Below are 18683 nucleotides of genomic sequence, written 5' to 3'. Positions count from 1 at the left end.
ACATCTTTAATTTTCCTCTTTTTTCTTCTTCGTTCTTCATAATTCCTTTCCAACACTTAGTCAAAATTTGACTCTTTTGTTGTGGAAAACTCCACACTTAGCCATTTTTTCGTTTCTTGGCAAATTCCAACACTTGGGTCAAACTTTGGAAATTCCTTTCCTTCCTTGCTTCAAAAAAAATCCACTTATTGTCTTTGAAACTCTTCCTTCCTTGAACTTGGGAGAGAGAGAGCTCTCACTTTCAAACCTGAGAAAGAATGAGAATGAAGATGGCAAGTTGAAATTGATAAAGTTTGAGAAGTTCAATCCTTTTTAGCATCTTTACATTCTTGGTAGATTCATCGAACCTAGTCCTCTTCTCATCTTCCTCAAAATGGCAACTCAATCCCTTCAAAATACTTCCTTGTTTCTTGGCTCCAATTCACACCTTGTCCTCATCTTGTCCATATATTTGCAAGGAATCTTTTTTTGAAATTCATGTGTTTAGGAAATTTTACTAAGTGTTGGGCGAATTTTGTTGAGAAATAATTCTAAGTGTTGGGCAAATTTCTTGACTTTCCAAACTTGGTCAACTCTAAATTCATGGCAGAGTTTGCCATGTGTTAGGACATTCTTTCATGACCATGGCAGAGTTTGTGTGTTATCAAGCCACTTTTCCACCTCCCCTAGGCGGACTTTGTGTGCTTTCATGCCAAACTTACCTTCTTGGGTGGACTTGACCACTTGTCATGCCACTTTCTTCTAAGTGTCAAGGCGGACTTGATATGTCTTCATGCCAATGTGGGCAGAGTTCATGCTTGATCAAGACATTTTACCTCATGCTTGAGTGGAGTTCATGATGCCTTGGGACATTTCCCATTTCTCTTCTAGGCGGACTTTAATAACATCCACAGACACAAGAGATCTATGCAAAGTTGGAGAAATTGGCTTAGCAGGGTATTTCTAGATTCAAGACCATAGTGAAAAGTTAGCAATTGCATTTGGTTTGTTAAACATAAACCATGGAACAACTATTAGAGTTGTTAAGAACCTTCAAGTATTTTCTGATTGTACACTGCATCTAAATTCATGTCGAAAATTATTCTCAGAGATGTGAACCATTTTCATCATTTTAAACACAGAAAATGTTATTGTGGAGATTATTGGTGATGCTAAGTGAAACAATCTAAAAAATAGGCTTGCACTATAATAATGTGCATTGTATCAAATATCCAGTAATAATGAAGGGACATACATCAAACCATAACAGAAGGGAAATTTTGTCAGATATTGTAGTTACTAGTGCCCTGCTAGACATGCATGCAAAAAGTGGAAGCATAGACGAGGCATATAAACTGTTTGACGGAATCCCTCAAAGAAATGTGATCGCAAGGTATACCATGATTGCAGAATATGCACAAAATAGATTTGTGAAAAGGCTTCAGTAATAATAATGCAATTGCTACCAAATGGTAAGCAAATAATATCAAAAACATTTGGAAAAGCTCTGTTCGACATGTATACAAAATATGGAATCACGGCAAGGTACAGAATGAGCAGATTGAAAAATTGCAGAACAACATTTTGTTGAAGAGGCCTTAGAAACTTTCAAACAAAAGCAATTGTTAGGCATAAAGCCCAATTCCTGTCAGCATTCCTTGCCTGTGCCAATTGGGAGTTTTGGAATAGGGTGTCACCTTATATATAAAAAGGGGGATTTTCATCATTTAAAATGACATACAACAAACTTGGCTTAAAAAAAAACATGTTACAGGCCCTATGGGGTGCGCATTGCTGAAGAAATTCAAGCTATTTTTATATGCAGCGATTAAAGATTAGGCACAATTAGGAAACAATGAGATGGCTGGAATACAAGATTTCACCAAAAAAAGCTACGATTTTAATTTAAAAACAGTGAAAGAAAATGGCGATGGTTATGGTAAACATCCTATACATGAATATTTCCAATTCTGAAAGAGAATTTGAATTTAAATAAATTTTTTTTAGATCTTTGGCTCCAATGTGTTGGGAATGTGAAGCCCAACGGTTATGTGAAGCCCAACGGTTAGATGACCTTTCGCCTTCTCCTAGCTATTCATTTCATAGCTATATACATTTGTATAAATGGCTATTCATTTCATAGCTATATACATTTGTATAAATGGCTGGCTGTGTGCAGCCGATGTATGTGTAGTACTGCTTGCAAATGGCTGTGTGCAGCCGATGTATGTGTAGTACTGCTTGCAAATGGATGTATGCAAGTGGATGTAGCCATTTTATGGTGAACCACCATAAAATAGTTGTGTTAATATTATGTGTTTCTCTCTGCTCGTTTTTAATCTTCACACAATGCACTGTAATGAATAAATTAGGAGAGAGAGATATCGGCGATGTAGCTAAAAATGAGCCGATATTATCAGAGGATACAAGTAGGTACGTTGGGCAACAATATTTTGGTAAGTTTCAATAAGAGTATACTCAATATATAGATGCACCTATCATGAACTACCAAAACAAAATCACTCTAATCCTTAACGGAGTAATACCCTATCCATAAATCATGTAGCAATTGATTTTGATCTGACTCCTGATGAAAAAAATTGTAACTGCAAATTTTCCATTGCCTAGCAATATACAGTAAAAAGGGCCTACTCCTAATTGCCATTTTTATTTGTATGAGAGCAAATTATAAGAGAAAATAAGTAAAATTCCACTGGCAAACATAGTATTCAAGCCCATGGTAGACTATAAATTCCATAGATTGCTTGATGCTTGTCCGGAAATACTCCAATGCATTGGTATTCTCCTTTGAAGATGCCAAGGTAAAACCCTGTGAGGTGCCTTCAGCTCCTATCCAGAAACTATCTTCCCTCCCCTTCTTATCGTGTTTGATCCTCTATTCAATTTCCAAACTATTACAACCTTCTACGCATAGATTTTTTACCAGAAATTTTTTTTTAAAGCCAAATGTAAGGCCAAGCGTAGCCAATTCCTTAGCCTTTTGCGAGCTCCTCCACGTTAGCTTCACATGCAAATTGTGTGAGCATCCTCAGGCACGTGGAAGGGCAATGTTTATATTCTTAATCAATGTTTATTTCCTTAATCATAAGTTTGGTACATGCTTTTTATATCTTTTTTTTTATAATTTGTTTATTTACTTTTTTTTTTTTTTTAATTAAAATAAAAATAGGTTATAATGTCCTCACTAAATATAATATATTTTTTTTATGATATTATCTTTAAATTATTTTTAGTATAATAGTATTTAAATAAAAGGAAATGCTATTTTTATTCTCATACCGATAGAAGAAATACTCGCATGAGTTGTCTTAATTATTTAATTAACCTAGAATTATATTAAGAGATTTCATTCTCAAAATTTATATAAATATATATACACACCATTTACAAGGTAATACCACTAATCCTTTGCGGAAACCCAAAACTTAAACTCTAATCACACACATGCAACCTAAATACACGAGTCTAAGTGAGTGTGAATAGATCCCATCATGACAGGTTACCTTCACTAGCTAGAACCTTTTCCTTGATGATACTCTCTCTCCAACCTATGAGAGTGTCTTTAGTTCTCTTTAGTTCACTTAACAATTAATACACAAAATTCAATAATTAAACTAGTCTAATTAAATGGGATGTGACATCTCCATCATAGCGGACTTGGCACTTAGTCAAGACATTTCTTTTTGGATGGGGTGGACCTTGTCACAAGTTAGGCCAAATTGTACCTTTCTTGAGCGGACTTTAGCCTTTCTTAAGCCGTTTCTTTCTCTACTATGGGCGGAGTTTACTCTTCCTTAAGCCATTTTTGCTAGGAAGGTGGGCAGACTTTAGGATGGCACAAGACATTGCCATTTCCATCATGGTGGACTTCACCCTTTGGCAAGCCATTTTGACCAGACTTGGCACCTAATTTCAACTTTTCTTTCAATCCACCAACACTTAGCCAAATTTTCCTTCATCTTCCTTGGGCAGATTTGCTTCTTGCTTAGGGAATTTCCTTGACACTTAACTAAATTTTGAAATTTTATTCTCCAAGGTATCAACACTCAGCCAATTTTTTGAATTTTTTCTCCCCAAGGTATCAACACTTAGCCAACTTTCTTATCCTCTTCTTGGGCAGACTTTAACATGTCTCAGAACATTGTTCTTTCCATGATGGGCAGAGTTCGTGTGTTGTTAGGACATTCCTCTCATGATGCATGGCAAATTTTGCACTTGTCCAAGACATTGCCATCTCCTTCCTTGGCGGACTTTGAACTTGTCCAAGACATTGCCATCTCCCTCCTTGGTGGACTTGGTACTGGCTTGAGACCTTGCTATCTCCATTTAGAAACTTTTCTCTGTGGCACAGACACTTAGTGGGTTTTCTTGCTCAACAATTCATGTTTGTTTGGAACTTTTGGATCAATGCCTTGTCTAGAGATTTTCTTTGCTTTTCATACTTGGAGATACAATTTTTTTATTTCGAAGACAAGAACCCTATTGCCAAGGCCAGAGCGACCCAATCCCAGGTCAACTTTCAAAAAAGCAAAAAAAAGGTGAAAAAACTGCTTCCTAGATTGGTCCCAAAGTGCCAAAAAGCAAAAAAGAAAAAAAGTGGAATCCCAAACCTATGCAGTTGTGTTTTTCATCCTTCGGGCTTTCTGAGCACTTTGATGGTGTCTAAACACTATTCAGAGCATGATTTGCTTAACTAATTTGGATGACCGTCTAAAAACTCTTAACTCCTCATTGCAAAAAGATTGGTGATTAGCAATTGCGACACGAAAACAAAACCCTAAAAAACAAAAACAGGGAGTCCCCATTTGCAGTGGGGCGATGTGTGTAAAAGGTCGCAACAAGACTCATATAATTATGAGGTGAATGACTTGGATGCCAATGATCCAAATAGCAATTAGACTACCAAGGATGGGGACTCCGTGCATACAAAATATAAGATCATTGATTTTGAAAGCAAGTAGAGGCGGGTACAATAGAAGTTGAAGTAGGAGGCATTGGATTGGATAATATCATGGCTAATGATGGGAGTCATTAGCTCCTAGTTCAAATGTTGATCGGCAACTAATTATGCAAAGTTGGACCTTAAACATCACTAGGATATATAAGGGGAAGAAAAAACTATATATTATTGTAGTCACATGAAATTGTAATTTTTTTTAATGATTTCCAATCATCATAATACAGATCATATTATTACAATACGATATGTTGATTTGATATTGTACTCTCTTTCCATTCAAATCTAATAGTAAATTCATGGAACACACTGTAGAATAATTTTCGACATTTAATGCACAGTACTTTTCAACATATGTAGAAGTCGCAAATATATATAGTTCACTAGCAGGTGGAAAGGAAGTAGTCGTGAAAAAATTTTATACAAGCAACGGGAGATACAAAAAGAGCATGGACTCAACTGCATCCAGGTAATGAGAGAGCATGGATTCAACTGCATTTAAAAAAGAACAACTGCATGAACTTTTAGAGGAAAACATATTTCATTCTCAATTCGAATAGATGTATATAAAGTTACTTGATGTAAAGTAGGAGAAAGTTCTACTTTGTCCCACTTGAAAGGGGAGTGAGTCAGGCTACAGCTTTTGGACAAATCAATGCATCCCATGAAACCCCTACACAAATGATGAAAATCGTTTGCACATTGCCACTCTGCTTTATATCTTATTAGTTGGTAGTAGAATTGCTGTTAGATATACTAACATCTCCCATCACTTTATGTGTTGTGTGTATCCATGTGGAGATAAGAGTTGTGATGCTTAGCCAAAATAAACCACTGAAGGTGAGGCTTAATATGAATTAGAATGTGCTGGCAGCCACTCAAGGCTTAAGATAACTTGTTCGAACATTTAATAGCAATAAAATGATTGAACGAGAGTTCAATTGTTCAAGAAGACAAGTCATGCCGATCGAGATTTTTGTGTCCTTTAAAAGGATGACGAGTATACTTTTTTTACAAGATACCATATACGTAGCCCTTAAAGAATAGATAAGCTGTTAAATCAGAAATTTGGCTCAAAATCATGACTATGAATCAAAATATTTGGTAAGCTGCTGAACTTGTAAATCCTATTACTGTAGGCAACCATCATATTTTTAGCTTGAAAGCACTTGTTGCCCTGTTGATGTCCTTGGATTCTCTAAGGGTTTAAGAAGATACGTGTTATGAAATGTCTATAGAGAATTTTTTACAGTAAGATTTATTTTCAAGAACACGTTTGCCCTTAGAAGATGCAAATTAGTTCTGAGCCTTATGAGATCGCTGTGAAGGCCATTTCAGCCTACTCTGTTTTGTTGGATGCTTGCTAACGGTTCTCAAAAATCCACAAATCACAATGTAATGCTCTAAGGGACTTATCTCCACTGTGCCTTTACAGATTTACACTTCCCTGTGAATTTGTGTTTCCAAATGACTTGCATGTTTTGTTAGACCTGCACCGTTATTGTGTATAGAACTTACTTTGGTCTTAACATATTTTTCTGTTCCGTCTATTTCTTCGTCAACTTCCTTTCTTGCTCAGTTTCTGTTTATTTGCTTGATCTCTTGAGCTCTGAGTCTGCCCACTTCAAAATATCTGTTACAACTCTTTCCACTGATTTGCCATTTGGCCTTGCTTTTTGTCTTATTTGTAGGTCCCTTTGACGTAGGCTTATTGCAAATCTACATGCTCTAAAAATTCCAAGCCTGCTCTAGTTGCACCAGGGTATTGGCATATTCCTGTTTGAGGATTTAGTTCTCCATTTATATGTATGTATATAGGACACTATATGAAAATCTATATGTTATAGTATTAGAAAGGTAATATTAAAAGTAATTTAATTACAATCAAGACTACTATGCTCATGATCTTCTTCACATGAAAGACCATTAAGGTAACCTTAGGTCAAAGGCAATAAGTGAAAGTGATCCTTGTGCAATGTGGCATCCATTGATACAGTTGACCAACAACAATTTTGAATGTGTAGAAATTTCCATTCTTCGCTTCTGTTACATAGTCACCATAAACACATTTCTTTTCCTTACAATCAGATGCTAATGATTCAGCAAAATAATATTACACATAATCTATTTATATCATTAGCATCCATTCTTCTCTTTCCTCTTTCAGAAAAAGAGGAATCAATCTGCTTTCCCATCTAAGGAAATTTGAGCCAAATTGCATACGATGATTTCATTTGGCAACTATGACATTTTTTGTGATGCCTTAAGCTCATGATATCCATTTATATGAACTTCATTAATTGCATTTGCAGCGGGAACCATTCACATTGGAAAAAAGTTTTATTTTAACATTTCAAATAGCTCCATCAACTATCTCCACTTGGTAGTATAAATCTATGTATCCCAGGGACACATCCTCTATATTTTTTGACCTCATCCTCCACTGGAACACAACTCATTACAGTCGATGCTGCATCCTAGTTACCAGAAACGCGACGGGAAAGCCCCGTTTTGCGTTTCGATGGCAGAAACGGTTTCCCGTCTGAAACGGCCGTTTCTAAGCCATCTGACCGTTCCAGTAGGCTGTGAAGGAGTTTGTAGCAAAAATATCTGCTAGTTTTTTGCGCTTGCCACTGTCTGCTGCGTCCTTTTAGGCTATTAACTCACCACTTACACGAGTTAACCAGCAGTTTGTCATGCATATAGATTTAATATATTTTTAAGTAGCGGATGATGTGTTGATTTTCAACTGAACTAAGCAAACAAACACTATAGATTTTTACAACCCTTCTTTGGTAGATTATGCAGAGCATTGGACAGACAGATGAGGTCCTCGCCCTAGGGTATTTTAGAGATTTATGAGTTTATTTCTATAAAGTATTTAATATCTACTTAGCATTTGTTTGTATCTTGAATTTTTTAATTTTTATTTCTTTTTATATTTTGATTTTATAAAAGAATTATATATATAATACCGTTTCTTATGCGCAACCTTTCTAAATTCCGTTTTTCGTTGCATTGCCGTTGCCGTCATGTTTCACGTTTCTCGTTTCTGGTAACATAGTGCTGCATCGAATGCATCAGAGAGATTTACAAGTTTCTGAAAATTTCCTTCAGACGGCATCCTGTCTTTCCACTAAAAAATTATCTTTTCTGTCCCTATCATTAACTGTCCATCAGTTTACTTTCTCTGAATATTCTGGAGATACCATTTCAGATTTCCATTAACGTCTTTGCTAAGTGTATTATACGTTAAAGCTTACCTAACTCTACTTTAGCCTTCAATGGGATCATTTATATTAGTTTCCTCATGTTGCACTAACTTAGGCTTGTAAGATTCTAGGAGCTCGTTAGTTCCACCAACTACATCTGATCCATTATCCATGTTCTCAGTGCTCGTACGACTGTCATTCAAACGAAGATCCTGGAAGGTGTCTTCTCTGCTTGAAGGCTGGGTAATACCCTGCATGCTGATATGACAAGAGGGTACCCAGATTTTCTCATAACTACCAGAATTGCCCTCAACTTTTCCCCAGTAGAAAGCAATTACTTTCAGCTGCTGGCACTACAGTTTTACAAACATCTCCATCATATTATGTCAACTCGTGAATTTTCAGATCAGTTTTAAATTTTTAATGTTTCATAACATAACCATATTATGAATATGGTAAATGCCTTAATGAAAAACTGAAATTTCTTATACTGAAATTCTTCAACTCTTCGTTGCTGATTATATCCTGCAATTATTCAAAAATAATTCTCTCCAAGCAACTGGATGTGCAGTGTACTTGGCAACTCTTCAAGCTCCTAACGGCTTTGAGTATGTCTAAATTTACAAGATTTGACATATCATCAGGACCTATACACATGTTTCAATTTCCTACAGAACCTTAGCCAAAAACAACCGTGTTGTTATCAGTGTTAAACCCATTTAGCCAAAGACAACTGTGAGTTTTTATTAGTGTTAAATCCACTTCAATTTGATTTTCAATGCGCTGAAGGTAGAGAAACTCAAAGCTGGCACAATTTTCCCTGTTAATTCAGACCTTATTTGCATGTTTTATGTAACTTGTCTTAATGGTTTCAAGGACAGTCATGTGGACTCGAAAGTTGTTTGACTCTCCACTACGGTCACTATTGGTTAAAGCCACTTTTCCACCTAACATGAAATTACTCAAACCTAAGCTTCTGGGATAGGTGAGTTTTCTAGGGATTCTGATAAATAACTCCCATCAAATGACATTTTTTGGGATGTACTTCTCAAACAATTTAATATTTCTTGTGAATTTGTAGCCTCCTGTAATGAGATTTCATGAAAAGCTATCTATTTCAACTGGAATTGAACCTGAAATTTGCAGTTAATTTTTTTATGTTAGCTATTTAACTATGGCAAGTATGGTGTAATGATTTATTGAGATTATGTTTAGCTTTGAGTCAAATTTCATTGCTCCAGTATTCACAGGAACTCATTTCTCATGACTAAGCAATTGATGCAGACCAGCAGTCAAGGACCCAATGAAGGTGGTTGACTATGGCAGCTTAAGGAACTCGGATGAAAACAAAATCAGCTTGCAGATAACAACTGAGATTTTTCTAAAACCAGCAAATGTTTATTACAGAAAATCACCATTACATGATCATAAACTCAGAGACACAGCAACAAACTATCACATAACTGAGAATAAGAAACCACACACACATCTACAGCAATCAAGATAATACTGGAAAAACAAAATGTCATAAATAACACCAATACTCTTCCCAATACCCAGAATACCTGCTCGACTCCCCTTGATTACTTTTCAGCTCTGCCTTTTTTCACTTGAGCATGGCATGATCCTTTTAAAGGAGCTGATTCCTACAAACAGCAGCCATTGCCAACCTACACTAGCTGCCTCCATCAACAAGGGGAAAAATGTCAAAAAACATTTGGACTTTACAGACATAGCTTAAAAAGAAAATTATGCCAAATTTGCCCCTGCATCAGGTGCCCCAATTTGTAGAAACGTTCATGAATTGAAAGACTCGTGAACTTTTAGGTGTTCAGGAATTGGTATTCATTCCTTGACCATTTCTGATTCTTTCATCCAGGTAACCTCCTCTATTGATCAGTCTTTCCATTTAACCAAGTATTTTCAATACTCTTTAATCCGTGTCCTTTTGCTTGTTCAGAAATAAATCACAACTTTGAATTCTTCCTCTTCTTTTCTAGGAAATTGCTCTAGCCACTCCGTTTGCTGATCCTCAATGCATTCGTCTTGGTTTGACTCTTGATGACAAGGCAATAAATCTGCAACGTTAAAAATTGGAGAAATATCAATGCCTTTTGGAAGTTTTACCTCATAGGCATTAGCTGAAAATTTTCTCAGGACCTTGCATGGTCCAATCTTCTCCCACTTTAACTTGTTATAAGTCCCTTGAGGAAATCTCTCCTTTCTTAAGTATACAAGCATGAATTCCCCAATCTGAAATTCTTGGTTTATTTGGTGGTGATCAGCGTCTTCCTTGTATCTTTGTGTACTCTTCTCCAGATTCTTTCTAACTTCTTGCTACAATTGATATATGTATTTTACAAAATCTTCAACTGCTGCACTTGTTTTGCTAACTTCAACAGTACTTCGCAAGGTATCTACCTCCCTTGGATGATATCTATAAACAATCTAAAAGGGAGTCCTTTTTGTACTTCTATTGAGAATTTCACGTGTGCTAACACTAAATCCCATTGGGTAGGCCTCTTTCCAACTTCTGTTTCTGGGTGATAGGCTGAACTGAAATTTAACTTAGTTTCCCACTTCTTCCACAATGTTGTCCAAAAATGACTTACGAACTTCGTAATACGATATAAAACTATACTTTTTGGTAGACCATGAAGCCTCACTATTTCCTTGCATAATAAATTTGCAAGAAACATCATTTGTCTCTTTGCAGGGAATAAAGTGAGGCATTTTGGAAAATTGATCAACTACAATAAAGATAGAGTCATTACCTCTTGGGGTCCTTGGTAACCCAAGGAAACAAAATCCATGCTTACTTCTTCCCATGGCCTTTCAAGAATAGGCAAAAACTGACACAATCCAGTATTCTGACTTCTTCCTTTGGCAAGTTGGCAGACTCGACATCGTTGAACCAAGTGTTGAACATCCCTGTTCATTCTAGGCCAATAATATTTTTCTTCTATGTGTGTCAAGGTTTTGTTTACACCAAAATAACCAGCCAAACGGCCACTATGTTTTCCTCTTATTAAATTTTCATGGATCCACGGGGTATGCACAAACATTTGCCTTTGAAAAGCAAACCTTCTTGAACAAAATACTCCAACCATGGGGTTTATCTTGACCCATTGGGTGTTTACATGCAGCTCTAAGCTTCTTTGGAATCTGCATCTTCCTCATATAGATATTTGATTGCTTCAAATCCAATAAATTCAATTCAATTTTCATTTCAGTCAACAAGAAAATTCTTCTACTCAAAACATCTACTACTCGATTAGTCTTCCAACTTATGTTTTAAGACAAAAAAATGACTTTGTAAAAATTCAACCCATTTCATGTGCCTCTGACTGAGCTTACCTTGGCTATTAATCTATTGTAGAGCATGATGAGCAGTGTATAGGACAAACTCCTTAGGCAGCAAATAGTGTCTCCATTTCTTCAATGCCTGAATAATAGCGTAGAATTCTTGATTATAAACTGAATATTTCCTTTTGGCTTCATTTAGCTTTTCACTGAAGTAGGCAATAGGTTTTCCCTCTTGGCTTAGAACCCACCAATGGCTACATTGCTTGCATTACAGTCTACTTGAAACACCTTTGTTAAAGTCTGGCAAGGCCAATAAAGGTTGGCCTGTTACTTTTTCCTTGAGAAGCGGAAAACTCCTTTCTGCTGCTGCTGTCCATTTTAAATCAGTTCTTTTTCCTTTCATGGATAAATGTGCTTTTGGGTGATGGCCATTCTACAATGGCTTTAACCTTTTCTGGGTCCATTTTTAGTCCTTTGAAGAGATCACAAAGCTTAAATATACCAGCTCCTCCTTTATAAATCTACATTTCTTCAAGTTAATCTGCAACTTTTCCTGCTTTAACCTTTGTAAAACCAATTGCAAATGTTTCATATGATCCTCTTTTGTTTTACTAAAAATCAAAATTTCACCAAGATAAATGATCACGAACTTACCAACATATGGTTTGAGCACTTCATTCATCAATTCATAAATGTACTTGGTGCATTGGTTAGCCCAAATGGCAGGACCAACCATTTTTACAACCCATCTTTGATCTTGAAGGCTGTCTTCCATTCATCACCTTCCCTTATTCGAATTTGATGACTTTTCAAATCAATCTTCGTGAAATACCTTGCTCCACTCAAACAATCCATTAGGTTATCCATTTGTGGCAATGGAAACCGATATTTGATGGTGATTTTATTTATGGCCCAAGGATCTATGCACATTCGCCATCCTCCACTCCTTTTTGGTGCCAACACTGCTGGAACAACACATGGACTCATGCTTTCTCTGATCAACCCCTTATCTAATAATTCCTGAACTTGTCTTTTTACTTCGTTTTATTCTGGGATCATCCTATATGCAGCCTTATTAAGTAAACTTGCTCCAGGGATTAGATCTATATGGTGACTAATGCTTCTCATTTGAGGAAGACCTTCGTGCAATTCATGTGAAATGATTTCAGCATATTCTTCAAGTAATTTTTGAACTTCTACAGGAGTTTCTTTTTTTCTTCTCGGCTGCTGCCCCCTTCCTTGCAAACTTAGAAGTTATAGCAAAACAAACCTTTTCATCCTTTACTCCATTTAAAAATTGCTTCCATAGAATAAGATATACCTTTTGTCCCTTGCTTCTTCTTCCTCTCTATCCTTTAGTGGTTGTAAGATATACTCCTTCCCATCCTTGGTGATGGTATAATTGTTCTTGTCACCATCATGAATAGCTTTCCTATCATATTGCCATGATCTTCCACGTAAAATGTAACAAGCATCCATAGGCATTATATCACACAAGATTTCATCTTGATAAGTCCAAATATGAAAATTAACTAAACATTGCTCATTTACCGTTAATGGATGCTCTTTCTGTAACCATGATATCTAGTGGGGCCTTGGATGTTTGAGTCTTTGTAATCTTAACTTTTCTACCATCTCTATAGATACCAAATTATCAGTGCTTCCACTATCCACCAAAATTCTGTAACATTTAACTTGAGATGTACAAATAGTTCGAAACAAATTTCTTCTTTGTGTTGGTTCAAGTTCTTCCTTCTCTGTCTTCGTCAGTATTCTTTTTAGCACGAGGGTTTCTCCATATTTGGGTTCTACTATATTGTGATGGTAATACTTCATTAGCTTCGGCAAGATGGTTCCTTCCATAATCAAATGATTCTCAAGGACACTCATAATCAAGTAATGATTCCTCTCCACACCGATAATAGGTGAAATTCCTTCCTCTCCCTCTTAAGGTACTTCCTCTACCGCTAATTTTTGGAGTATGTTATTCATTGTGAGAAATGCTTGAATCCCTTTCATTATTCTGTTGTCTCTTATTTTCAATGAATCGACCGCTTCCCCTTGATAATCTTCCTCTTCCTCTAGAGCTAACTGATTGTCTTCTGTACAATTTCTTTTCTACCCTTAAGGTGCATTGATAAGCTTCTTCTATGCTTTTAAAGTTGAACAAACTAATTAAGTCTTGGATATTTAATTGTAGTCCATTTACATACCTTGCTATCTTTTCTGGATCATATTCTCTGTGTCCAGCTCTTATGGTGAGTTTATAGAACTCTTCGATGTACTCATTTACATCCATATCCTTTTGTATCAAATTCTGCAATTTCTTGAATATGCTCACCTAATAATCTTAAGGTAAGAATTTAGCCTTTATTTTTGGCACCATATTATTCCAGTTTTTAATGTTTTCCTTCCATTTCCTCTGCCTTTCAGTTTGTACATAGTCCCACCATATGGCTGCATGACCTTTTCTAGGCTAAGTTTTACCTTCTTGGATTCTTTTGTTGATTCATAATCAAAATATCTTTCCATCTCTGTAATCCAGTCTATGAGTTCCTCACCATTCAAGCTCCTATTGTAACACGGTGTATCTAACTTAGGTGTATTCCCAATCTTCGTCATGGCTCTAAGAAGTCTACTTTCAGCAGCAGCATCCACTTCTTCTTCTTCATGGCCTTGAGTTTCCTGTAACACTTCTTCCTCTTCATCACTTACAATCTTCAAGATAAATTCCCCTCCTTTGGGCAGTCCCTATTGCAGCTAACCTTGCTAGAACCTCCTTCATTCCTTGAGCTATTTCTGCAGTTCTGGATGCTTCAACTCTTCCACACCATTTACCAGTGACCCATCTAAAATCCATTTGTATCCACTATTTCTTCAAACACTTACAGAACTTCCCAATCCAAGGGTTCTTTTGCTCTAATACCACTTTTGATGCAGACCTGCAGTCAAGGACCCAATGAAGAGTGGTTGACTACGGCAGCTTAAGGAACTCAAATGAAAACAAAATCAGATTGCAGATAACGACTGAGATTTTTATCAAAAACCAGCAAATGTTCATTACAGAAAGTCACCATTACATGATAATAAACTCAAAGACACAGCAACAAAGTATCACATAACTGAACATAAGAAACCACACACATCTACAGCGATCAAGATAATACCAGAAAAACAAATGTCATAACTAACAAGAATACTCTTCTCAATACCCAGAAAACCAATCCGACTCCCCTTGATACTTTTCAGCTCTGCCTTTTTTAACTTGAGCATGGCATGATCCTTTTAAAGGAGCTGATTCCTAAAAACAGGCAGCAGTTACCAACCTCTACTAGCTGCCTCAATCAAAGAGGGGAAAAATGCCCAAAAAGCATTCAGACTTTGGTGGGAACAAACCCAGTATCTTCTAAATACAGAGAATCCTTGCCAAAAATAAAAGGCCGACAGCCCCACTACTGCAGACAGCTGAAAAAGGAACATTATGCCAAATATGCCCCTGCATCAGTAATCCACTTAATACTAATTGTATCCAAGTGACCTCAACAAAATACCAAAATGATAAACATTCTTAACCAAAGCTAATATACCAAACTACATAGCATAAACTCCCTCCTTGAGTATAGGGAGACTTAAGTTTCTGTAGGGAAGAACAAAATACCTCTGCAGCGTTATGCTACAATCTCTTCAAGCGTCAATTGAATCAAAATGCCTCAAACCGAAGGCCATCGGTACTGGCGAGTGTATCTAATTGTTGCTGCAATAAAAAATAATATGTTCAAGCGAAAAAAAATGAACTTCCAGTAAAATGTAAAATTGTGAATATCATAATACGGATCAGAGGAATAAAGGCAAGCTTCAAAAAGATTCCTTTATTATATGGAGGAGAGGAATAAAGGCATGCTTCCTCAAATCTCAATGCAGTCATACTCTCAACTTCTCTCATTCATTTAAATAATAACAAAAAGGGTCCATGAAGATCTGTTTTTACTTGCTCCCAGTTAAGCACAATATTTGTGGTGTAGAGTGTCCAAAACCATTATACTCATCATTCCTTAAGTTAAAAAATGTTATATCCACGAAGATTCCTCTGATAACCAGGCCTTTCATTCTCCAATTGAAAAACATGCAAAATCTGCCTTTAAAATTATGCAATATCTATTTCTTAACGAAAACCATGCAATATCCATGAAAATTCCTCTTATGACCATTTATTCTTTCATTCCAAATATGAAATATCCACCCATGAAAACCTGTGAAAACCAGGTTATTTTAATCTTTAATTAGAAAAACATACAATATCCATGAAGATTGGATTTGTTCACTTTACAAATCAACAAGACATTTATCTTGTTTGCTTTAAAAAACATTCAATATCTTTGAATGTTAGATTTGCTAGCTTTACAATCTAATCTTATTGAACATGTCCTCATCTTGTTTAAAAAAACATGCAATATCCATGAAAGTTATCTTACTTGTTTTTAAAAAAACAAGCAATATCCATGAAAATTATCTTGCTTGTTTTAAAAAAACAAGCAATATCCATGAAAATTATCTTGCTTGTTTTAAAAAAACAAGCAATATCCATGAAGAAGATATTTTCCCACTTCACATTTCAACAAGACACTTATTTGCACACACCCATCTTTACAGTTCAACTAGGCACTTATCTTGTACCATTTGAACTATATGGATCCGTTTTTATTCATTGTTGAGTTCAACAAGGCATTTGTCTTTGGAAATAAGAAGTGTCTTCTCAGTTCTAGATCTCTCCGATATGCTTCCATTCATTAATTTTAAATTGAGAGACAGAGGTAAACCAGTACACTATTTGAGAAAGTTCCCAACCAGATCCTCATACCCTCTACACCATAATGGATTGAATGTAAACACTCACTTCAATCGGCAGCTGAGATCGAATGGCGTCACGTCATAAAAAACAGGCATACTCTTGACCTTGGAAGCCAACCCCCTTAAACATAAAGGGGACTCTGCATCTCTCTTTGAGAATGCAATAACCCGAATCCACAGAGAGAAGATGGTACGAGAAAAAGAAAATAAGCCCCTAGATTCCATCTCATGGGAATCAAGAAAGTTCTTGAATTCGATCTGTTGAGAACTAGGGTTCCGATCACGCAAGGGTTTGATCACAGAATTCAACAGGGAAAACAACGATTCTAAACACAGTATGGTATGCTTATTTATTAGCCATGTGATCTAAAGATATTTGTATAAAATATTGCAACGAAACGATCCACTTGCATGGATGTTAATGCCTGGCAACGACAAGGAAACAGACAAGCAACAGACCACTGGAGGCAAAACCAAGCCTGCAACGCACTAAGTGGGGCCCATTTTATGTGTTTTCCAATTCAAAATGATATTTTGTTTCTCTCTTTCTTATTTTCAACTTAAATGGTTGTTTTTAGGCAAAAGTCAAAAGCACAGCTAAATAAAGTCAAGAGATCCATTCCAACAATAGAGAATAGGTAGCAAGGTTTGGTTTCAATTAGGGAGAGTTGTTGTTATAGCTAACTTCGTGTATCTATAGATCTTCAATGATACATTAGATTTTGACGATTTTTTTCTATTGTTTCTAAATGTGTAACTGCTTATAGCTATTGTTCTTGCTTTTGGATACTAACGACGCACCATGTGAGATCCATTATGCGTGAAGGGTCAAGAAATGGTCATTTTTAAGTGTCGTTTGATACCTACTTAAAGATGCCTCAATAACCATGCACTAAAACCACTTCAAAAATTGTCAATACTTGTGCACAAATGTCCAAGTAGTTGTGCTACAGGTACTACTAAAGTGGCACAACTCCTTCAATTAAAGTCAACAAATTCTAACTACTGGGATACAACTGGGAGGTTTTTGGTACATGTGAAATTTATCAATGGGCTTTTAGTTATCATATTTTTTATTTCTTTGTGGTTAGTAATTGAGGGTTGGGTGGGCAAGGAGTGAATAATAATTATAAAGATATGGTTTAAATTTAATTACTAATGTGTATTTTTTTGTATGTTAAATCTGGTCTTATTAAATATATATAATTTTAAGCATATTTTAGATTTTATAATATCATAATTAAATCTTAGAGATAAATTTGTATTAAAATTAGGAAAAGAAATGAAGATTAGCATTATATGGCGTTCACGCGGGTCTGCGCAGGAGGTCGAGCTAGGGTTTCGCAGCCCTAGCTGCAAGCAGTGCTGGTGTGGGTTTGCGGGGGGGGAAGTGTTGGGTTTCGGGGGAAGACGGAGGAGGAAGGAGGTGCGAGGGATCGGTGGTGGCTGTGGGGGTGGTCACCGAGAGGTGGGAGGGCTGTGCGGGGGTGGGGGTCTGTTGCTGCGGCCGAAGCTTTCCTCGGGGTTTGGGGTTTGAGGTGGGTCGTTCCTTGGTGGTGCGGGTGAGGGGAGGGGTCTTGGGTGCTGAGCCCTGTGGGGAGACCTTGGGGTGTGGGCCCTCAATCGTATCCTTGGTTTTTTTAATTTTTGTGTGCCCCGATGGTGACTTTGGGTGGGGAAGCCTCGCAGATGGTTCTAGCTATGGATTTATGTGCTGCGGTGGGCTCAAAACCCCCATTTCAGAATGTAAAGACGTTTAACAATAACCTATTCTCTTCTGATTCGGGCTCTGGGAGTGCTAGTAGCTCACGCATGGTGAAAATTAATGGTTGCTTGGAGAGATGCAGTGAGAAGCCGAAGTTGATCATCCCTCCGAAGATCATAGCTGATGACATTGAATACTTTTCAAATCACTCGCTATACTACAAGTTATTGGGAATGAGGGTTTCATTGCAGTTTTTGGAAAACTAGGCGCAGCGGACATGGGCACCGGAAGGGGAAATGGAGATTATGCTGCTGGCAAATAACTATTTCATGGTTATGTTCAACTACATGGAGGATCGCAATAGGGTCTTTGAAGGAGGTCCATATTTTTACAACCAGGTGGGATTATTCATCAAACCTTGGCATGTGGGGTTTAATCCTTCAAAGGAGCTCCCAAATAGAGTTCTGGTGTGGGTTCGGTTGCCATGTCTTCCAGTGGAATGCTATCGAGAGGATGTGCTACGGATGCTAGCGGCTCTACTTGGGAGGCCAGTGGGATCCTCGGCGCAAACTCTAGGGAGAAAGGTAATGACCTATGCACATATCTGTGTTGAAATAGATCTTAGTAAACCCTTGCCATATGCTATAGATATGTG

General features: G+C 36.8%; 1 long non-coding RNA gene across 1 annotated transcript; it reads right to left on the bottom strand.

Moving 5' to 3' along the window:
* Nucleotides 1-8612: 8612 nt before the first annotated feature.
* On the bottom strand, nucleotides 8613-16753 carry LOC131075514 (uncharacterized). The gene is made up of 3 exons (XR_009113216.2): nucleotides 15134-16753; nucleotides 14802-14940; nucleotides 8613-14417 (listed from the first exon to the last, which is right to left on the bottom strand). It is a non-coding gene; the product is annotated as an uncharacterized LOC131075514 (long non-coding RNA).
* Nucleotides 16754-18683: the final 1930 nt, after the last annotated feature.

Source organism: Cryptomeria japonica, chromosome 5 (assembly GCF_030272615.1).
Source record: "Cryptomeria japonica chromosome 5, Sugi_1.0, whole genome shotgun sequence".
NCBI classification, from domain to species: Eukaryota; Viridiplantae; Streptophyta; class Pinopsida; order Cupressales; family Cupressaceae; genus Cryptomeria; species Cryptomeria japonica.
The sequence above is the reverse complement of the archived record's forward strand: the minus strand, read 5'-3'. Positions and strand labels throughout refer to the sequence as shown.